Source organism: Oryx dammah, unplaced genomic scaffold (assembly GCF_014754425.2).
Source record: "Oryx dammah isolate SB20612 unplaced genomic scaffold, SCBI_Odam_1.1 HiC_scaffold_23, whole genome shotgun sequence".
Lineage (NCBI taxonomy): Eukaryota > Metazoa > Chordata > Mammalia > Artiodactyla > Bovidae > Oryx > Oryx dammah.
The window spans coordinates 52,657,053-52,680,947 of record NW_024070207.1 but is presented as its reverse complement, the minus strand read 5'-3'; the positions used below and the strand labels follow the sequence as shown (position 1 = coordinate 52,680,947).

At 43.9% G+C, this 23,895-nt stretch overlaps 1 non-coding gene across 1 annotated transcript; it reads left to right on the top strand.

The window, feature by feature from the left end:
- Positions 1-23,012: 23,012 nt before the first annotated feature.
- Positions 23,013-23,085, top strand: TRNAE-UUC. The gene has a single exon. It is a non-coding gene; the product is annotated as a tRNA-Glu (tRNA).
- The last annotated feature ends 810 nt before the right edge of the window (positions 23,086-23,895 follow it).

Sequence of the window (23,895 nt, the reverse complement as noted above, 5' to 3'; positions counted from 1 at the left end):
ACAGGAGTAAAGTGTCTCAATATCTAAAATGTCTCAATAACTAACGCGTACTGTGGAGTTACTACCAGCACAGTCTGAAGTGCTTTATGGTATTAGCTCATTAGGCCTCTAAGCAGCCATGGTGATGGTATTATGCTATTGTAATCCCTTGTTTATAGAGGAGACTAAAGTTCAGAGTGATTCACTTGTGCAAGACTATAGGCCAGGAAGTAACAGAGGTACAATTTCACCCCAGCTCCATCTGACCTCAAAGTCAGTGCTCTTTACTACTTGCAGTGTACCTTTTGTCTCCATCACATCCACATCACAGACTATTATGTGGTTCTCAAAATGATGGTTGCAACATGTAGAGATGCTTATCACAGCATGTGAAAGAAGCAAGATATGAAATTGTAGATATATATGACCAATCATAACAATGCCAAGCAAGTAGCACTTATTTATAACCAAAAAGGTAGAAAGGATTATACCAATGTTAACATTGGTCATTTGGGGATGGAAATACTCAGTTTTCCTTTTACCCTCCTCTGTATTTTCCACATTTTCTGTAATGAGCATTTATGAGTTGTGATATAAATGAATGTGTCTGCTATTGAGCTTGTCATTGAACAGGGGAGCAGCAAAGGAAACCCGCTTCCTCTTTTCCCACTAAATTTGTCTCCATTCCATTTGCCTTTGGCCCACAGGTTGTAAACCTTGTTTATTTATAGTAAGCATAGGAAAGGAAGAGAAGTGTAGGAGCTGCTTCAAATGTTTGACTTGAACTCCTCGCAGGAGGAAGGGATAACTTCTTGCAGAGTCTTGGAAGAAGAGTTCAGTGACAAAAGAATACTATGGCTTTATATAGTCAGATGGGGAAAAATAATGTTGTTGCCTTTGCTTCCTCTCCACTTCTTTTCCCCAATGAGAATCTGAAGAGTTGAGAGCTTAAATTGAGATGTACCATCATTTAGATTTGGTAGATGAAATCACATGACTCTAGACTTTCCTGGAAAAGAAAGTTTCCTTTGATTAGAGTCAGAAAGCCCTCAGTCCTTCATCTGTGCAGTGATTTACAGAATGAAAATGAAAGTCAGGTGAGCAATTTTTTTTGGTTCTTTGATGGTTCTTGTTTAAACACCCAATACCCATTTCAGAACTTTTAACACTCACTTTGTAGGTTGAAATGGCCTCTCGTCTGCTGTGAATCCTAAATTAGCAAGCATGTGGCTGACCAAGATTTGAGTGAGCATGATTACTTTGAGTAAATATTCTGCCTTCATGTTTGATTTCTTATTAAACGGTGTTTCAGAAGCTCTTGCTATACAATGTCCCTATTCATAAGTGTTGTAGTTTATTTTTCAAAATTTCAATGTTGCAACGTATGTGTGTGTGTGTGTGTGTGTGTGTGTGTGTGTGTGTGCATGTGTGTGTGTATCAGTTAAGACATAAGACTCTTTATGTCTAGGAAATAACATCTTTCTACCGTTATTCTCAGTTAAGAATTTTTTCCCCTTGGCAAATGTTATTTTCAGACAGATTGACAAGAGTTACTTTAAAGGTATGAATAGGTCCTGAGAAAAGCAGGGCAATTTCTTCTCTAGAGTAAAAGAGAGGCAAGTTGAAGGATATTGAGTCACCTAAGACCAGGCTGTCAAGATGTGACTGGCTTGAATGCCTGGATTTTGGTATTTGAAATCTTTTTGTTTGAAATACCGACTCACCATGCAGAAGCTGTCTCTGTGAAATGGATCTCCCAAATGATGGCAGGAACAGCTTTTTCCTAATTATGAGATGCAGCCAGGCTGTTCATGGGATGACAGAGTAGGCCTGCATCAGCCAGGACGTGTGTCAGGGGAGCAAGGGGTGTCTTTGGGTCACTTGGATAATGAGCACTTTGCTCTGGGCTAATGGAGTGACTCTAAGGCCAGGGCAGGATTTAGACACTTCCGATCAGGCCCACTGCCATTTGCAGGGCCACTGTGTTGCATCCTTGCTGGGCCCTGTGCTTGGAGCTCACACCCCCAATTTCACCTGGCTCAGGCAAGGGTGGGACTTTTCTTGTGCTTCCATGGATCTGTCAGGGAAGATCCCTATGAGACCACCTCCTGTGCCCCACAAGATAGAAATGGGCTGGATTTGCCCGAGAAAGGACATGCTGTGTCCATGGCAGAGTGGAGACTGAGCCTCCCTCCCAGTCTTGTATCTGTTCTCTGAGGCAAGTGGGAGTGTGCATTTCAGGGCTAGGCAGGCAGCTCCTAGGGCCTTGGCCACGCCACTGCTGGTGGTCAGTATCAGATTCCCTGCAGGGACTGACTTTCCACATTCTGATCAGTGAGAGTGAACGTCTGGGCTTCCAGGACGTGATTCTTTCTCTCTCAGCCTTTTGTCCCAGTGGGAGGGGGCTTTGGCGGCCTTGTGAAGTGCAAAGAACTTTCTCCCCTTCCTGCCTTCCCCCACCCCCCCCCACCACAGCCAGAGTCCTAACGGACCTCCTGACATTCTGCCTCACTGAGCATCCTCGAGAATTTCCCACCCGCTCCCAGCACGACGAGGAAGGCTTCCTTGTGAGTGCCATGCTTCTCTCTGTTGCTGCTTGATTCCAACCTCCTTTTATATTTTTAAGAACAGAGGTGGACGGGACATCAAGAATTGCTTTAATCTAATGAAAACTACCCACCCTCCCAGGGTCCTCCTCTCTCAGCAGCAAAATTTCCCCTAGTTCTTTTTACATTTTTACTGTTTCCAATAAATCCAGAATTCTCTGGTAACAGGTATAGGTAATTGTAGTAATCACACATTTAATCTGTAATTTAAATTTCTCCTTTCAGGCTTTGCCTTTCTTCTCTGTGAGGTTTTTGTTGTTGTTGTTTTGTGGTTCACTCAAGCCTGATCAGAGAAGGAAATGGCAACCCAGTCCAGTATCCTTGCCTGGGAAATCCCATGGACAGACGAGCTTGGAGGGCTACAGTCCATGGGGTTGCAGAGAGTTGGACACAAATGAGTAACTAAAGACCACACGCACCCAAGCCCAATCTTCTTGGTTTTGGTCAGGCGATATTTTGACTATGAAGGATTTCAAGTGGTTGTGTGGTTGAGAAGCGAATATGCAAAGCAATCGGTGATGCTGCCTGAGTCAAGATTGACATATTTTTCCCTTTCCTAACTTTAAACCTGCAGTTTCAGTTTGACAGTGTTAATATTCTTCTGTCTGCTGCCTCCTGGCCTTGTATGAATTGGCTGTGAGGCTGTGTGATGTGGTGTCTGGGCTGCGGATTAGAGGGCCCAGGTTTTCATCTCTAATGCTTTCCTTATGTTTACAGACCTCAACAGTATCTGTGTACAGAGGCACGTACGCGGGTGCAGGGAACTTCTGTCTCCCGGGTGACTAGAGGAGGCAGCTGTGAGCCACAGAACAATTTACAAAATAATGGAGAAACTCAAATGGTTGTCACCTGAGTTTTAAAAACTCTCCCATTCAAGTGAGGTTTCCATCATTAGATGGCCTAGCTGGGAAGGCAGATGCACAGTTCCAAGGGAAATGATCCCCCAGAGTTCTGGAATGTTAGTGATGGAAGGAGCCATAGCAGAACATTTAGGCAGCAAACTCTTCAAAACATCACGTAGATGGCCAGGTACAGTTTGGGGGTGGGGCACTGCTGGAGATACAGTGAGGTGCAAGCATCCTCCAGTCCAATCTGCTCTCTTGGTGAATAGGCCCCTCAGTTCCCCAGGGGAGGGCACTTGCTTGAAGTCACACAGCAAGTGTGCAGCAGGGCTGGGCAGGAACATGGCACCCCTTGTGCCTAGGCCTTTTATGTCTTAACTCTGCTACTACTCCTGGCTGTGCTATGGCCATGGTGAAAGTCCCCCAAGTGATCTGAGCATATGCCCCCCGCAACCTCCTCATCTCTCATCCTAAAAATTCCAGCTTCTGTACCATGCAGATAGATGGCTCTGGGTACCAGTCACCTGAGGGCGTGCTATAGGTCTGCCCCTTTGAGTGTGTATCTAAGTCCATAGATCTTCAAAAGAGGTGTGTAAAGTCTTCAAAGAAGAGACTAGGAAAGGACCCTGACAGGGCTCACTCAGGGCTTTCCTGGTGGCTCAGATGGTAAAGAATCCGCCTGCAATGCGGGAGACCTGAGTTCGATCCCTGGGTTGGGAAGATCCCCTGGATGAGGGCATAGCAACCCACTCCAGTGTTCATGCCTGGAGAGTCCCCATGGACAGAGAAGCCTGGCCGGCTACAGTCCATGGGGTCACAAAGAGTTGGACATGACTGAGTGACTAAACACAGTACAGGGCTCACTCAAGGATAGTCAGTAAGACTCTTTTCCTGTGCTCACATTGGCCACAGCCAAGCTTAGTAGCCAAGAGGCCACTTTGAGTCACCTGGTATATTAATGTCGAGTCTTCAGGATCTTACACATGGAAAACACTCTGTAAGTTTGGGCAGAATTGAGCTAATGGGTAAGAGGAGCACTTCAGAGGAAGACGGCGCAATCGCTGAATAAAAGGGTCTGGTTACTACTGAGCTTCTGAACCATGAACTTGTGCCCGTGGGCAGGTGGCTTCAGTAACCTGGTTCCAGAAAGCTGGTGCTCCCTACCCTTCCTTTGCTGAGTTGTTTCGAGCATGGATGTGCCCTGTCACATCAGACACTGAGCTGAAGGCTGTTGGGATTAGCAAGCTGCCACGTTAGCACATCTTTCTCTTTTCAGAGCAGAGTGTGCCAGTCATTGTGATGGGCAGCAAGACAGTGTTCATTGTGAATTAATTATTAGTTGTCAACTCCGAGACTTTGTGGAACTAAGAAGATGCAAGCAGGTTGTAGAATTTCTGCTTGAAAGATACCACAACAACATTGTTTAGAGCAAATGAAACACACTCCATTATCAGAGTCTGCAGAGAGCCTTTCACACTTTGCCTCTGCTGAGAATTCACATCGTCATGCCCTTACTTTAGGGTTGGCTTCTTGCATAATAGCAGGCCATGAAATGGGATACTTTCATCATCCATATGTCTCTGAAATGTCTGAAAGATTATTGTGTTTTCTAAAGAGAAAAGACCCACAAAGGGATGACTTGGGCCTACTGTCCACTTCTAGTTTGGAAGGGTGACCTTGAGAGGTTCAAGACAAGCTTTTTCAAGAAGGATTTGGTCCTCATCTATACATACACTGACTAAGCGAACTTTGAAGCTTATGGTGAACTGTCTTGTGAAATGGAACTCTCATCTGACCTGCTGCTGCTATCAACACACTTGTTTTGTTGATTTGATTTTTCCTATGTTCCCATTTAAGGGAGGCACATTTATAGCAAGTGAAGTGACTTTGACACTTGGATAAATAGGCTTTGGTGACAAGAGATGGAGTGTCTTAGTGGAATTTAGTCTTGGGCAAAGGTCTTTATGATACAGAGCCCCAGAATTCCTATGGTCTCTTGTCTGGGGCCATTTTAGCAGCTTGTGGGTGATATCTGTAGACTTTCCAGATGCTTGCTTTGCAGTTCAAAGAGGAGATTACTTGGGACTTAAACTCTTAGGCCTGGTTTGACATATAACAAAGTAAGAGATTTACTAGAGTGTTGTGGGAGGAAACATTGAATGGCCATATGTGTGGGGATTTAGAGGTGATTCCTTTCCTTTTAGCTTGCTTTCTCTGTTATTTCCTAGAAGGTTTGAGAATCATTTCCATTTCTTGGTCATCACGGCTTTTGATGAGCCATCTCCCTGGCTGGTGGACCAGAGGGCTACATGCTAGAAGTTTTCTTGCCTCTAGGGTTGAAAGCCACACTTATAGGCTCTTTCCTCAGTGAAATAGAAAACTCTTGAGCCTTGCCACTCAAGTGTGGTCTGGAGATCATGGAATCAGCATCTTCTGGGAGTTTGTCTGAAATACAGGTTCTCAGGCCCCATCCCAGGGGCACTGAATCAGAATTTGCCTTTGAACAAGATACTGTAGACTCATTCTGTTCTTGAGAAGCCTGGATTTAGTGATTAAGAGTTTGGGACTTTGGTCTTGGACAGGCTTGGGTTCAAATTCTGGATCTGCTGCTTATTTAATGAGATGTCCTTGAGTATATTAATTGCCTGCTATGAGCATCACCTGTGAAATTGAAACAGGGTAATAAGAGTATATGTCCTGTGAAGCATTGGTGATGTCTTCATGATTAATTACATGTAAAGCACTGAGCATGGGGCCTGGTACAGTGCAAGCCCCCAAACAGGGTGGGGGTGGCATGGCTGGAACTGTGGTTGAAGAAGAATTGACTGGTCCTTTCTCAAGGGATGTTTGATTTCTAGGAAAGAACTCTGCCTTAAGGAGCCTCTGGTTCTTCCAGTCCAGGAGGAGGTAGTAGAACTTCTCTTTCAGCCAAGGCCAGAGGAAGGAAGTTTCAAGGCACCAAGCACAGTGATGAAGGAAAACACCTTGTGATTCCTCCACTGATTAGGCATGGGCCAAGGAGAGACAGAAGTACCAGTGGACCACAGGCTGCAGCACAAGGGGATTAAGCCTTCACCTCAGCACCGGGGGAAGGGAAGCTCTGCAAAGAGCAGATGACCACATGGATTGTTTTCCTAAGGCTGGACCCAGTGAGATTCTGAGCTCCCAGTCAAGCTAGAAGATGGGGTCCTGGCTTCAGATGCGGTTGACTGAAAATCATCGCTGATCTTGGAAGAACAAGATAGCACTCTGAGTCTAGCCCTTTGATGGGAAAGGCCATGTCAGGTTGTGTGTTTTGGGGTGACTGTGAGCTTTATACAACTTAGGCAGCCTGTCTGCTGATAGATGGGGTTGTCCTCCTATCTTTCTCTAGAAAAATGGTGTAGATGAACTTATTTGCAGAGCAGAAATAGAGACACAGATGTAGAGAACAGTGGACTGCGAGGGGGGAAGTGGAAGGTGGGATAAAATAGGAGATAGGGAACCACACAGTGGTAAAGGACCCGCCTGCTAAAGCAGGAGATGCAGGAGACCTGAGTTTGATCCCTGAGTCAGGAAGATCCCCAGGAGAAGGAAATGACAACCCACTCCAGTATTCTTGCCTGGAGAATCTCTTGGACAGAGGAGCCTGGCAGCCTACAGTCCATGGGGTAGTAAAAGGGTCAGACATGACTTAACGACTAAATAGCAACAACATGGGTGAGTTAGCTGATGATATTTGAATCCCTACTTCCTGTTGTTTCTGAGGATTCATGTCCTTTCCAGGCCTTAGATTTTTATCTAAAACATAGTTTTTTGAGGGAGGCTTAGGCTAGATTGGTCTTCCCCTGTGGCTCAGCCGGTAAAGAATCCGCCTGCAATGTGGGAGACCTGGGTTCGATCCCTGGGTTGGGAAGATCCCCTGGAGAAGGAAATGGCAACCCACTCCAGTATTCTGGCCTAGAGAATTCTGTGGATTGTATAGTCCATGGGGTTGCAAAGAGTCGGACACGACTGAGTGACTTTCACTTTCACTTTCATCAGGCTAGATTGATATTGATTTCTGTTACTTGCAACCAAAAGATTCCTGAGCAATGGAGAAGCCACAGATCTGTTCTATGACTTCTGGAAAATACCTAAAGAATGAAGCATGTAACTGAATAGCTGAAACTCCAAGGATACCTATGAAGAATAGTTACTGCCTCAGAGTACAGGGGACCAAGGCAAGCATCTTCTTGATCATTAAGTGAAGGTGTTAGATAAACAGGCAACTTAGGTGTCCTGCAAATCAAAAGGATAAGCTGTATTTCCTATAGTCTCCTCCGAAAGAATGGAGGGGTCATGATGTTTGAACTCAGCTCTGCCACTTCCTGGTCATGTGGCCCTCAGTAAGCCACTTCCTCTCTGAACCTTGGTTTCCTCATCTGTTAAGTGAATGGTGATAGTACTTCTTTTACAGGAGCTTTCTGCAGTTAAAGAAGGCAGGACACAGGAAAGCATCTAGCATTGTGCCCTCAGCTCTGTAGAAACTCAATGAATATTGATTTTCCTCCATCCATTATTTCCCTGATTGAATGCCATCAAGGAGGCTGTCCTACCTCTTCTTAAAGAGTGTCTGATGGGGCTATTTATCTATAGAGGCAAACTTCCAAATTTAATCAACAAATAACCATCTTCTTTTAGCTGTCCTGTTTGTAATTATTTCCTTCTTTCCTGGTATTTTCCCTGCCCCTCATCACAGAGAATTTCTCATCATGTCTGGATTCCTTTTAGACTTGAAAAAAAGCCTGACATGGGAGTTATTTTTTATGTTGAAGTCTTGCCTCTCCTGGCCAGAGTGATCTTAGAAAGACGACCTTGGTAATGAAGATGTTGTGGATTAAAATCTGCTCTCAAGTTGGGGCTCTCTTGTTCAAGTGTCTGCATGGTGTTTCTCCTTTGCAGAGATGAAGGATAAAAGAAAAATAAAATCACCAAGCATTTTTGTTTAACTATGCCATTGTAGTTTTATAGTAGTTTTATTACCTGAATGTATTTAGATATGAGGATTCTGAGAAGGCTGTGAAATACATTCTAAAGCTTTGGGGGCAGGCGCATGCTCTGAGCAGGTTACTTGGTGTGTGTCTCAGGAGAATTATCTGCCAGGCTGCAGATTCTGACAGAAGGCACTCTGCCTTTTATAGTCCTGCTCTCTGAAGGGAGAGGTGGAGGAGGAGAAGATTCTGGAAAGTCTCTTGCAGAAGCCCAGCAGAGCTCTGTGTTGCTTTCAAAAGATGTTTCCAACTCCTTTTCTTGCTATTAAAAACTACCTGTAAGCCAAGCAGGCTGCATAAAATGAGGGAAAAGGAAATGAAGTCCGTTAATCTTGCAAGACAGATATTTATTATCTGAAAGCCAAATGACACCTTCAAATTGTGGCCTCACATTCTGCAGAGCGAAAGGCTGATGCCTGGGGGAGCTTCTCTCTGATAGGGGGCTGCACTTGCCTCCTGAAAGAGGACTGGCCTCAGCCAAATGTCATCTCCACGAATACTGGCCCAAAGTTGCAGTTGCTGAAGTTACTGTTGATTAAAGAGCCATGATAAATGTCACAGCTATAAGATCAGAGCCCTGAATCTCAGAAGCCAGTCTCTTGTGAGATGTCACAGGAGTGTCACCCACTCCCTTGGAGTACTGATCTCTGGTCTGGGCGAGGCAGTGAGTACACAGGGTATGCAGGAGGTGGTGCCAAGTAGGGGAGGGAGCACTGGAGATGGAGTCTGTGGCTACTAGCAATTTGTAAATCACAGAGAGTGCAAACAGCCTCTGTTTCTCAGCACAGAATCGTGCATTCTGGACTTATATGAGCTGAGTTCAAATCCCAGCTCCACTGCTCATCAACTATGTGATCTTGTGCAATTTACTCAACCTCTCTGCCTTAGTTTCCTCTTCTGTAACAAGAGAATAACAATAGTATCTACCCCAAAGGATTGTGATACAGAGTCAATGAGTTCATACTTGTAAAAGATCTGGGGCAGTATCTGGTACGTGAGCATCTTATTCACTGTCTGTCAATTAAATGTCTTTCTTGTTCTCTTGCTTTTTTCATACCAATTCTGTTCTCAGCATGTTGCAGATAGAGACACTGAGGTTCAGAGAGATGAAAGGACTGGTCCAAGGTCATCCACCTCATCAAGGCCAGCTTGAGCCCTGAAATATAGGCCTCTGATCCTGTCCTGTGCTCTTCCAGCCCACAGCTGCCACTCCGCAGTCCTCCATGCGAGGCTGGGCAAGGTAAGCCTGCAGGAAAGGGGCTTGTAAGTGAAGTCACTGTGTTCAACATTAGGATCTATTAGAACTCTGTGCTTATCACATGCGGCTGTTTGAAGAGATCTGGGCCACTGGATAGCAAGACTATTCAGGTACAAACATCTCACAACATATTCTATTTTCTTGAAAGCAGCACCCGAGTCTACGGAAGTTCTAAGAATGACTTCAGCACTGAGGGATGTTTGTGTTATTACACCGAGGATGGGGAGGCCTAGGAGAAAGAGCTGGAGACGGAAAGCAGAGACTCTTGAATGGAGCCTCGCTGCAAAGCCTTGGCTGCTGTGTGGCGGCGGCTGCAATGGGGGAAGGCCCAAGTTTGGAGGGAGAGGGCTCTCTTGGGATGTGGGTTGCAAACCTGAGAAGGACTTATGGTTAGTCTTTGCATTTGAAGGGCTGAATGGGACATCCAAGACTGCTTGGTTCAATTTCCCTCTATCCCCAGGGAGGCATGCAGCCCCTGAGAGATGGAGCATGGTCCAAGGACCCTTGGCAGTACCTCCATGTTCCTCAAGTGACTTTCTCATGGTGAGTTGGTTCCCTGGGACCCATGGATGAGAGGGTCTAGGCTCCTTGGTAGTTTTAGTTCTTATTGTCATACAGTCAAGAGTCTTTTAATGTCCTTCCCTAGAACCTTCACAGCTTTGGGAGTGTAGGAGAGCACTCCCACAGCCAATCAACCCAGAGATCATGATGTATCAGCATAGAAGCTTAGCGGTGTGGACCAGGCCCCATGTATTCACCCAAGTGCCAGCTTGTTTGGTCTTTCATTAGCTGGCAGGCCAATCGCAATGACACTCTTTGTGTTCCTTTGAGCCACACATTTTCTTTTCAAAACATCACCACACTGTTTGAGAACAGAAAATAACTCTAAGAGTGGCGAACATTAACAATGCTTCTGTATGTTTTTAGAAAGTTCTGTCTCCTCCCTGGTCTGGGCAGAGGCCAACTATAAGGAGCTGTCATCTCAAAGCTGACTAATGACTGGGAAAGGCAGCCTGGAAGTTGCTAGAAGGCAGTCTGTGGTGGCAGTTGGGCCCCCCTCCGCCCTCGCTCTGGGCTGTGGTGTGGTGCCAATGCTTCCCAGGGCATGGGATTGGTCCTTGCAAACAGCCAGCAATAGGGCCAAAAGGAGTCTCAGGAAGCCTGAAGTGTTGCATCACAAAGGCTGCATCTGCCTGCTCGTTCACTGTTCCCTAGAACTAACTCATCTCTCCTCCTCAGGACTCAAGGATGTTTCTGGAAGACAAAGCACACGACAAGCAGTCTGGAACCCATCCGGTCTTAAGGTAGAAGGGCCCACAGAGACTGGCTTGCTCCGACTTGCAGGCACAACTGGGGCTGTCTACTGCAGTTTTGCAGGTGGTATTCCTTATCTAAAAAGTTGCCTTCCTTTGGGTTGCACGCCTTTTAACTTGGCCTCTCGACCACTCACTGCCCCCCTCCCTGGGATGTGCACCTGCTCTCAAGATAGGGTCTCCCACAGAACAGACAAGAACAAAATCCGGTCTGGTCAGGCTTGAGAAATCCCAGGGATGCTGGGGAGAGTTGGGACCTCCTTTTAGGTCACTCTTCCAAGAATCAGTTCTCTTTGGCCAAACCCTGGTCCTGCAGGCCTGTGCGCCTGGGTGCAAGGTCCTGGAAGGAGCTTTGCTGAGGGGAGGTCTAGAGGAGGTTGCAGGGTGGCAGCTCAGTGAGGGGCCCCTGGGATGAGAAATAGACCAGCAGCCTCTCTAGGTTTTGTGGCCAGCAGATTCAGAACCAGCACATGGCAGGGACATGCTCCCAAGACAAGAAAGAGGGCTCAGATGGGAACAAGGACAGAAAGTGTTCAGGAGGGAAATGCTGTCCTCTTTCTTGACTGGTCAGAGGTCACTTGATGGATTGAAACCAAATATGGGCTTTGTACTCAGAGGCCCAAATAACAGTGTATTTATTCTATGGACTTACATCCTCCATCTGCTACTTACTGTGTGATCTTGGAGAAATTACTTAACCTCTCTGTGCCTCTGTTGCTTCCTTTGTAGAATGTGGTCATTGTGAGCACTAAGTAATCCATGGAGTGTTCCTAGCACAGAGTGGGTGCAGAGTCTGACTTCAATACATCTTAGCTGCTGCTCCTGTTGTTTGTTACTCCCATGAAGCTTCTGTCACTAGTATCAATGTCTGCCATTCAACAACAATTTTGCCTTTGGGTTCTCTGAGTCTTCTCTCGGTTCTGCATCCTTGTTTCCTTCATTCTTCATCTGACGTGATTTCCAGCTCATTACTCATCCAAATTATGCTCTCCTCCCTCCCTCCCTTCTTTTCTTGTCTGTGCCCACCCATGAGATTAGGCGCTGGACCGAGGGCAGTGAGACTGGCAAACTTGACTGCTGGTGGTGAGGTAACAGGGCAGGGCTCTGGGAATCTTAGGCTCAGCCTGAAGCTGTCGTCCTCTTTCTGGGTGGGGGCTTTAGTTCCTGCAGATGAACTCAAAGGTACTGTTACGTACATATCCCTTGAGGAGGAGCCAGCTCCTGCTTTAATTGCTGTACTATTATTTCTTGATTGCTCCCCCTTTGTTTCTGCTTCCCATCCCTTCCGTGGTTAGCAGCTATTTGAATTGGCTGGAAGCTGAGGCCTTTTTCCTACAAGCCAGAAAAGGGGGACACAGAAAGGCTTTGGGACCCAGGAGGACCATTTCAAAGCCTTCAAATCACTAGAGGATCATCTAAGAGAGAGTTAACATTTCTTTGTTATCAAAAAAAGCAGGGAAGATCTAGAGGGCAGGGAGGGGACCAGTGATTGAAAGCAACAAAAAACTTACTGAGGGGTCCAAAGAGCCAACAACCTTCTTTAGGGAGAAGTGAGTTTCTTGAATTGGAGGAATTCAAGCAAGGCCTGGGCTAGCCCCTCACCTCTTTAATATTTCTTTATTTGGCTGCACTGGGTCTTAGTTGTGGCACTTGGGGTCTTTAGTTGCGGCATGTGAACCCTTAGTTGTAGCATGTGCGATCAAGTTTCCTGACCAGGAATGGAACCCAGGCCCCTGCATTGGGAGCTCAAAGTCTTAGCCTCTGGACTCCCAGGGAAGTCCCTGGACTAGCCCTTGACAATGATGTTGCAGAGGGAATTCAAACATCAGAGGGCACGCACTGGCTGATCTGAAAAGCCCACCTACCTCACCCCTTTCTCCAGACTTCTTGTTGCTCATTGAATAGCTCGTGTTCTTGTGAGTGCAAATGATGTGTGAAGTTAACTTCTGATCTTTTCTGGCACAGTGCAAAGTTGTGCAAGGCTTAAGGAAATACTTAGCTCCACCTAGCAAGCCTTTCCCAAGTCAGTATTGGGGAAAAAAATAACTCCATTAGAAGTGCTAAATGAGGACCATAATGAGATATCCAGAGTCTTGCCAAGTGAATTTAATCGCTTTCTGATCCCAACAGCCACACAATTCAACTCTTTCTTAGCATAATTAAGCAAGTGACAATGAGGATACTATTCTAAGACACGGTAATGAGATGCCAAGGGGCCTAAATTCAGCTGGAGGGGAATTCCTATTAAATATTTATTAGATATGCAAGTTCTTTAATAGTTAGAAAAAATAGAAAAGGAAATTTAGTTAAGTGAGGTCCATTTCCTTTGAAATTAAACTGTTAAAAACAGAAGCTGCCAGGTCACTTGCAGGCATCTTCATCATAAAACTTCTTAGGTGAGAGGGAGTCACAGAAAAGGTGACTTAATTAGGAAATGATGGAGATTGTTGGCTGTGGAGTAAAGAAGGAAGAAGTAATGAGGTAGTGGAGTGGGGTAGGAGTGTGCTGTCCAGACTTGTGTTTGAATTTGAGCTTGGAAATCACTAGGGATGTGTGTACACATGTGGGTGTGCATCCATGTGTATGTGTGAGAGAGAGATTGGGAGAGAGAAAGTGCAAGGTCAGATGGAGCGCTTTACGGTTAAGGTTTGATCCCTGGGTTGGGAAGATCCCCTGGAGAAGGAAATGGCAACCCGCTCCAGTATTTTTGCCTAGAGAATCACATGGACAGAGGAGCCTGGCGGGCTACAGTCCACAGGGTCGCACAGAGTCAGACATGACTGAAGTGACTTAGCACCGACAGTTCAGTTCAGTTTCCTGCTCTGTAAAATGGGTTTGTTCATATCTACCTCATAAGGTTATTCAGAGGTCTAAGAGTGATACTGATTGTGAAAATGCCTTAGAATCTGGAAAGCTCTGGAAAACATCTGGGTCATTGACTCTGAATCTCTGCAAGAGAATTTCCTGGGGTGCTAGCAAGCTCCTAGCAAGTTCAAGCCCCTTCTCTGGTTATAGCTCCCAGGAGAAAGATCAAATTGGCTGGAAGACCGGCTGTACGTTGAATTTTTTTCTAGCAGGCAAGAGTTACCCTTGCACACCCACAAGGATCAAAATCTCACATTTCTCCAGGGAATGTGACTCAGTATGCAAATAACATGCAGGCTCCAGGCCCCACCGGGAAGGGGACTGCAATTACCTGCCTCACCTGTATGAGAGGCGGACTAGGGCGGGGCTTTACTCAGGTCAGCCCTTGGGAGGCCTGTGTGGGCATGCACAGATGAGTGTTTCAGATTAGTCTTCATCTTTGGAACAGAGAAGCTCTTTTAGAAAAGTTTATCTTCCTTGTTTTAGGAATAAGGGCTTCTGTTGAGAAGCTTTAGGTCTCTGGAGATGGGAGTCAGAGTGGTGGAAGGACACTGAAGGTCTAGCCAGGTGAGGGTCACATGCCTCTCAGCACCAGAGAGCAGGAGGTCCCAGGAAGCAGATTTTTCTAATGATGGCAGCTCCTTTGCTTACAGGAGGATCCAGTCCTGACAGGAACCCCGCCATCTCTCCTCTCTCTACCACTAAACTTCTTGATCTTAAAAACATGGAAAATTAAAAATATACAAAGTAGAATAGTTTGATAAACCACCATATACCCATTATTCAACTTTGACAATTATCAGCTCCAAGTCAGTTTTATTGTATCTCTGGCCTCATCTATTTCCTCCTTCCTGTATTATTTTAAAGCAAATCCCAGACTTCATGAATCAAGTAGTCCATAAATATTTCAGTATGTATCTCTAAAAGACATGAAATACTTTTGTAACAACCAAAATACCATTATCAAATATAAATAGTGCAGTAATCTCTTAATATGATCGAGTAGCTCTTCACTGTTCAAATTTCCAGTTATGCACACGTGTGTGTACATGTGTGCACATGTGTATACATGCATGCATGTACACACACACACACACACACACACACTACAGTTTGAATCAGGATCCAAATGAACTCCAAATTATCACAATCAGTTAAGGTTAATATGTCTTTTAGAACTTTCTAAAATTGTGGGAACCCTCTTCTTTTATCCCCCCCCCCCATAATTTATTTGCTAAAGAAACCAAGATGTTTTCCTGTAGAGAGTTTCACAATTTGGACTTAGCTGCCGTTAGTGTTTCTTATGAATTGGTAGTTGTATTTCCAGGCTTGATCTGATGCAAATTTAAGTTGGGAGCAGCAAGAATGATGGCATAGATGATGTTGGTCACCCCACACCCTCTCCAGATGCCTACTTATTTCTTGGTGATGCTAGCAGTTATTATTGTTCAATACCTAGATCCATTGCTTCACTACCGATTGTGCGGTAGTGTTATTCTAACTCTAATGACTTCATCTATTGGTTACAATACTTCTTTTTTAAAAAAATTTTATTGGAGTATAGTTGATTTACAATGTTGTATTAGTTTCACATGTACAGAAAAGTGATTCAGTTATACATATATTCATTCTTTTTCAAATTCTTTTCTCATATAAGTTATCACAGAATATTTAATAGAGTTCCCTGTGCTATGCAGTCAGTCTTCATTGTTTACCCATCTTACAAATAGCTACAGTATTTCTATAAAGAGAAATTTCCCTCATCTACTATTTGGTTGCCCAGTGGTTTAGTCCATAGAGAAATGTGGAATTAATACCCAATTCTTTGTCTAATTATCAATTTCCAAAAGAATAAATTGGCTCCCTTTCATGGCACTAAAGTGACTAAGTAGATTTTTTAAATAAAGAAATTGTGAGTTTAAATATCTTTTAAGTCCATTGCAGTCATTATTATTATTTAAAAAATTTTTAATTTATATCAAAGTAAAGTTGATTTACAATGTTGTGTTAGTTTCTTTAAGGGCTTCCCTGATATCTCAGTTGGTAAAGAATCTGCCTGCAATGTAGGAGACCCTGGTTTGATTCCTGGGTTGGGGAGATCCACTGGAGAAGGGATAGGCTACCCACTCCAGTATTCTTGGGCTTTCCTTGTGGCTCAGCTGGTAAAGAATCTTCCTGCAATGCGGGAGACCTGGGTTCGATTTTTTCCATAAAGGTTATTTTTTTTTCCTAGTACATCATTTCCACTCCCCTCCCCCGCCGCCCCGGTAATCTCTCCTTTTTATTTATTTATTTATTTATTTATTTTTAAGAATATAATTTCTCTCTGCCACCAACTACACACACAATTATAGTTCCCTGTGCTACACACTAGGTCCTTGTTCTTATCTATTTTATGTATAGTAGTGTGCATCTGTTAATTCCAAACCCTTACTCCTCCCACCACCTTTCCCCCCTGGTAATCATAAGTTTGCCAATCCATGAAAGTCATTATTTTTTGATATTCAGAGTAGCCCATCTTTGGCCAGTAGAAGCCTCTTTAAGTTGGTTTCCTGGGTTCTTTGGCCCTGATCCCTGTAGCTTTTGATTGTTTTCTTGTTCTCAAATAGGACAATGTTCTCCAGATTCATCTTGTACATCTTCTGCCCCAGAGCTAAAACCAGCCATTTGTCCAGGAAGCCCTTGTTCCTTTTAGTGATAAATGATATTTCAAGACTACAATCTGCATTTTAAGGATGCCCCATTGCTACTGGGATTGTCAATCTTTCTAGAGCTTTTCAGCAGAAGAGTTGCTATGCTAAATGCTAAGTCACTTCAGTCGTGTCCAACTCTGTGTGACCCCATAGACAGCAGCTCACCAGGCTCCCCTGTTCCTGGGATTCTCCAGGCAAGAACACTGGAGTGGGTTGCCATTTCCTTCTCCAATGCATGAAAGTGAAAAGTCAAAGTGAAGTTGCTCAGTCGTATCCGACTCTTAGTGACCCCATGGACTGCAGCCTACCAGGCTCCTCCACCCATGGGATTTTCCAGGCAAGAGTACTGGAGTGGGGTGCCATTGCCTTCTCCCAGCAGAAGAGTTAGGAAGTGTATTATTGTTATTTTTAATTAATTTATTGCTGCACACAGCCTTTCTCTAGTTGTTGTAAGTGGGGTCTTCTCTCTAGTTGCTCTGTGCAGACTTCACATTGCTGTGGCTTCTCTTGTTGCAGAGTGCAGGCTCTAGGGCAAGGGCTCAGTGGTCACAGTGCACCAGTTAGTTGCTCTGTGGCATGTGGAATCTTCCTAGGCCAGGGATTGAACTTGTTTCCCCTGCATTGGCAGGCAGATTCTTAACCAGGGAAGTCCAAAAGTGTATCATTTAAAGTAAAATATATCATGAGTTCATAATGATACTTCCAATTCAAATTCAGAACTACAGGGCATTTATGTAACATCTTCTATTAATATCTTACATCTACATCTCCTTTTTTCTATACTAAGAATCTCAGTTTTCAAGGCCATTGGGGATAATACAATTAAAATATCACACAATTACTTTTTCAGTTTATCTCATCATACAAACAAAACTGTTTCAGAATAACAATGCTAATGCTACCACCACAATATGATCTCTATAAATAATTTACATATTTTTTCTAATTCTTGTACTTACAGCAAATCTCACTAGGGATCTACTATCAAATGACTGTGTTTAAAAGTCATTGGAAATAATTTCTCTCTGCCACCAAGTACACACACACAATTAGGTTCATCTATTTCATTTTGCTTTCAGTTTGGGAATTTCTATTTTGTGGAGTTATTAATGTTCTTTTATGATTATGTGATATGGTTATATGATTCCAAAGTCAAATTTGTAAGCCAACACATATTCAAATAATCTAGCTTCTATCCTTGCCCCTTTCATCCTGTTTCCTCTTCACCTTATAGGCAACCATTTCAAAAATATCTTAGGGCTCATCCTTCCATTTTTTAATGGTTTAACCTGGGAATATTCATCTGGATGAGCTTCCCAGGTGGCACTAGTGATAAAGAATCTGCCTGCCAATGAGGTGACATAACAGATGCAGGTTTGATCCCTGCATGGAGAAGATGCCCTGGAGGAGGAGATGGCAACCCACTCCAGTATTCTTGCCTGGAGAACTCCATGGACAGAAGAGCTTGGCCATGGGGTTGCAAAGAGTCAGACACGACTGAGTACACACATGCACACATTCATACACATACATGTTTTTTTTTGGTTACACTGGGCAGCCTGTGGGATCTTACTTAGTTCCCCAACCCCGAATTAACCCAGAACCTTGGCAGTGAAAGTGTTGAGTCCTGACCACTGGATAGCCAGGGGATTCCCCATATATGTGTATCTTTACATCCCTCCTTTTTTGCAAAAAAGATAATGTGATATGAACCTTTTCTACACCTTGCTTTTTTTCCACTTAGAAATAGGTCCTGGAAATCACTTTATAGTATCTTCTCATTTGTTTAACAGCTCTATGACTTCTTCGTGTGGATGCACCATTGTTTGTTCAACCAATCCTCTATCGAGGAACATTTGGGCTGTTGCCAGTCTTTGCTTTTACAAATTATTCTGCGCCAAATAGCTCTGTGTATATGCATTTTCATATTTTTGCCAGTGTATCTATGGGTTAGATTCCTAGGATTGGTATTGTCAGGTCAAAAGGTAAACACACACATATTTTTGTTAAATATTGCCACATTTCTCTCCATAGACAGGGTATAATTTTACATCCCTGCCAGCAAGGTCAATAGCATGTACATTCTGTTTAGTGGCTGTAATTTAGCCTCACCTGTGTTTTCTGTTGTTGAAAAACCAGTCGCAAGTGTTGATAGTGAAGGACAGGAGAGAAAGAGTGATTTGGCGTACAGACTCTGGAGCTGAACCGCCTGCATTCCAAACCTCGGCTCTGCTACTTAGTAGCTGTGTGTTCTTGAGCAAATTACTCAACCTCTCTGTGCCTGAATTTTCTTATCTGTGAAATGGGGATGTGAGGAAAACTTCTTGAAAGGGTTGTTCTGATTGATCACATTAATGCTTTATGGAAACACGTGAAACCTTTTGTGCTCTGCGTGGCCAAATAGATGTTAGTTACAGCTAATATTAGTTTAACACTCCTTGTAAGAACTCTCTGAGGTGGCTATATCATCAGCTCCCATGTAGAGCTGAGAACTCAAGCACAGAAATGAAATCATTTGCCCTGGGTCACACAGCTAGAAGAGGGGAACTGATGCTCAGGCCTGTCTGCCCCCACAATCCATGCTATTGGGCGATGTCACACTGCTGGCTTCCTGTAAAGGGCTGGTCTGGGATGAGCTGGGGCACAGGAAGCCAGGGATAGTCCAGGCTCCAACCCACTTCCAGCAACTGTCTTGGGTACCACCACACCAGTCTTCCAGGCCTGCCATGCTCCCTGTCCCTCACTCTGGGGCTCAGTTGGCCACATTTCCGCCATCCCTTGAAGATCCAGTCGGCTGTGGTGAGCAAGCACCCGATGAAGAGTGAAGACTGAACTTGGTTTTCCTGGCCCCCTGCTCCCCTCTGTCTCCTAGCGAGAAGCCATTTTAACCCTTAATGAGGGGAGAACTTCCTCCCCTTAGGCCTTTGCCCACCTGATTTTCCAAAAGTTACAGCTTCAGCATTATTCCTTCCAAAGAAATCCCAGGGTTGATCTCCTTCAGAATGGACTGGTTGGATCTCCTTGCGGTCCAAGGGACTCTCAAGAGTCTTCTCCAACACCACAGTTCAAAAGCATCAATTCTTTGGTGCTCAGCCTTCTTCACAGTCCAACTCTCATATCCATACATGACCACAGGAAAAACCATGGCCTTGACTAGACGGACCTTAGTCAGCAAACTAATGTCTCTGCTTTTGAATATACTATCTAGGTTGGTCATAACTTTCCTTCCAAGGAGTAAGTGTCTTTTAATTTCATGGCTGCAGTCACCATCTGCAGTGATTTTGGAGCCCAAAAAATAAAGTCTGACACTGTTTCTACTGTTTCCCCATCTATTTCCCATGAAGTGATGGGATCGGATGCCATGATCTTCGTTTTCTGAATGTTGAGCTTTAAGCCAACTTTTTCACTCTCCTCTTTCACTTTCATCAAGAGGCTTTTTAAGGAATGATGCTGAAGCTGAAGCTCCAGTACTTTGACCACCTCATGCGAAGAGTTGACTCATTGGAAAAGACTCTGATGCTGGGAGGGATTGGGGGCAGGAGGAGAAGGAGATGACCGAGGATGAGATGGCTGGATGGTATCACGGACTCGATGGACATGAGTCTGAGTGAACTCCGGGAGATGGTGATGGACAGGGAGGCCTGGCGTGCTGCGATTCATGGGGTCGCAAAGAGTCGGACACGACTGAGTGACTGAACTGAACTGAGCAGAGCTATCTAGATTTCAGGCTTCCCTGGTAGCTCAGATGCTAAAGCGTCTGCCTGCAATGCGGGAGACCCGGGTTTGATCCCTGGGTCAGAAAGATCCCCTGGAGAAGGAAATGGCAACCCACTCCAGTACTCTTGCCTGGAAAATTCCATGGACACAGGAGCCTGGTAGGTTACAGTCCATGGCGTCGCAGAGTCAGATATGACCAAGCGACTTCACTTTAACTTTTCTTTTCTCTAGATTTCACCTCTCCTCTCTGGTACTCCTACCATACAGCTACCCCGTCTCTCCTGACCCTCTTGCCTGGCTTGATTCCAAGGTGACCCGGAGTCTTGCATGCTCAGTAAATGTTTTTTCTCTGAGTCCACCTGCAAGAGGAAGTGTGGGGGGTGGTGAAAAATTTTCTGTGTGTAATTGACAAACAATGCTCTGAGTGATAGGCAAGTTGCGGCTCCCCACAGGGGTGACAATTTGCTCCTTGCTGCGTGGTTTTCAGGCCAGGCAGCCCAACTCTGCTTGGTGGGTGCACCAAGCAAGCCTTTCCCCAGGTGTGGGTAACTGAGACAAGACAGGAATTTAATGCATAACTCACTTCTTGTTATTAAAAATGTTTTGTGGAGGACTTATACAAATCATGAATATACTGACAAATCTCTGTGATCTTTCATCTCCTACCAGAAGCAGGTCCAGATTTGGAAGGCCTGAAGCTTACGAAATTTGTGTGACTCTCTTTGAGAAAAGCAACCTGAATCACAAATTCAAAATTCAGTACAAAATTCAATATTTATTTAGAAAGGGAAAATAAATCACAGAAATCACAAATTTGGAAGGCTGACAAATACCACAGACATCATAAAATCCAGAAAAGTAGCACAATATTTTTATTAAGCAACTGTCTGACATATTCTTTAATCATTTACACATACGACAATTTTATAGTATTCTCTGTGGAGAGACTTGGAAGATCATTTTTCTTTCCTCTATCATTATTGGTTGGAATTTGTTTCATATCATTTTTAGTTTAAAATCCTTTTTTCCCTCCCAGCTTCACAACTCTTTGTTGGTAGTTCATCTAACTACAGATTGTTTCTCTTGTCAAATTTAGGAAAATCTCTCTTGCTCTCTTTAAATCTGTATGTAAGATTTGAAAGAATTTTCCAAAGACTAAGCTTCTGACTCGGTGCACTATAGCCCCGATTGTTTTACACTACTGCCCACTTTTGGTACTAGCTGCTATAGGATGTGTGCCCAGACAGCATGACTTCTGTACCATTATGTCATGGCTCCAGGTGAGTCAACCTAGTGGATGGTACAAACATTCCACAAGTCCTTCCTACAGTGAGATGCTTAGGGATAATGTAACTCGTCATGGAAGTAACTGCAAATCCCATAAATATATCTTACTAAACTCAAAATTGATCTATCCTAAGTCAACTTCCTCTAGTTCACTCCCCAAAATGTGTGAGGCCACTCCAATGCCACCTGACACAAGGGGAAATGGGGGTGGCAAGAAAGTCAGAGGAGAAAAGAGCAGTAGGCTTAACCAGCTGTCATGAAAAATCTTACTTTTGCAAATTTAACAAAACATATGGCCTTGTGAACACATTGTAATGACCCTGTGTACACCCACCCCTTCTCCATCCTGTCAATCTCTGGGCCCCTAAAACCTCATACAAGGCATGTCAAATTGTTTTTGTTGTTGTTTTAATTTTTTGGCCGCGCCACATTATATGTGGGATCTTAGTTACCTGACCAGGGATCGAACCCATGCATGCTGCAATGGGCGTGTAGCATCTTAACCAGTGGATCTCCAGGGAAATCTTTTTGAATGAATGCTTTCAACTTCTGCCCTAATATGTTTCATGGACCAAGATTTAAAGAAATTAAAAGCTTTCCTCTATCAATGATTTTCTATTAATATCTTGAAGATCTTGGGCATTTTATTAGGGATAAATGTTAGCCTCATGCTTCAGGGTGGAGACTAGGGTTCAGTAATCAAGCACACAGGATGGACAGTTCAAAGAGGCACTGGATGCCTCACTCTCATCCCACTAGTCCCAGTCTGGTCACAGGCCTCACCTCTTCTAGAAGGCTCCCTGGGGTAGGGAAATATTTAGTTAATACTGAAAATAGAGTGTGAGTCCTTACCAAGTAGCCAAATGGCAACCTTTTTGCTGAGAGAATCTATAGGAACATACGGTCTTTGTACCATAAGGGACAACATTCCAATATGAGGACTGGAAATGTATATAGCACACAGAAGACTACCACTGTTCTGGCTAAGACTCCAGGCCCAGGCACCAGCCCAAAGGCGGAATGAAGAGCACATTTAATCCTCTCACCACAAAGGCATGAATAAGCTTCTCAGCCTCTGAGTTCAGAGCTCTCCTAGATGGATGGGGAAAAGGCTGTACCCTCCTCTCCAACATGGTGGAAAAGGCATGAGAGTGCAGAAGGGAGAAGTGAGAAGAAGGTAAGAAGGTTGCTATATGACAGGGTAGTATTGGGATGGCCCCTGTGTTTTACATTCCTGACTGCAAAGAAGTTGTGATCACCAAGGAGTCAATGCCAAGGTTCCCTCCATAACCTCTGATGATCATGTCGCTAGAGGAGAGAAACTTTATATATGGATTCTCATTTTCTGGGTTCCTGGAATTTCTCTTAAATTTTCAAATATACTAGAACCAACCCAAAATGCATTTCACTTTTCTTTCCTTGTTAAACAATACAGGGAATTCCCTGGCAGTCTAGTGGTTAGGACTTGGCACTTTCACTGCCATGACCCTGGGTTCAATTCCTGGCCAGGGAACTAAGATCCCACAAGCCTCCTGGCATGGCAAAATAAAAAACTAATTAAAAAATACACACTCATTGGATATAATGTGTTAATAAAGTGTGAAGATGGAAGAAAAACTACTCATGATTTTATCACTCAGACATAACCATAGGTAATATTATGGTGCATTTTATTCTGGAATGTTTTGGACACATAGCCAACCTGCACACACATGCATGGGATCCAATTGATTTGTATACCACTTCTTTGACTATATTTTGACCATCTCCACATATCATGAGGTTAAATATGATTTTTAGCAGCAATGTACTATTCTTATGTATGGAGGTACCACAATATAATCTGTTGTTGATAGTATAGGCTCTTTTCACATTTTAATTTGTTTATCTAATAGGTTCCTTAGACTAGATTCCTAGAAGTCACCTATGACTGTGTCAAAGGTCATGAGCATTTTTAGGGCTCATAAATAAGTAGATAATCTTATCATTCCCATTATACGGATGAGGAAAATAGGAACAGAGACATTTAACAACTTGCCACAGGTCACACAGCAAGTAAAAGGCAGAGCCAGAATTCAAATTGAAGTAGTCTGACACCACAGCAACCACCTCATTGTGAAGAGGTATTGACTCTATGTTATAGTGGCTACAGATATTTTTACCCTCTGTCATTTGTGTCTTAAATTTTGCTGGTGATATTTTTATATGGAGATTTTAAATACATATCTGTAGGCAAATTTATTAATATTTTTGCTTTATGTTCCATTTTTTCATGTTTATAAAATCTATATCCTATGAGCTGGTAAATATTTACCCATTTTGA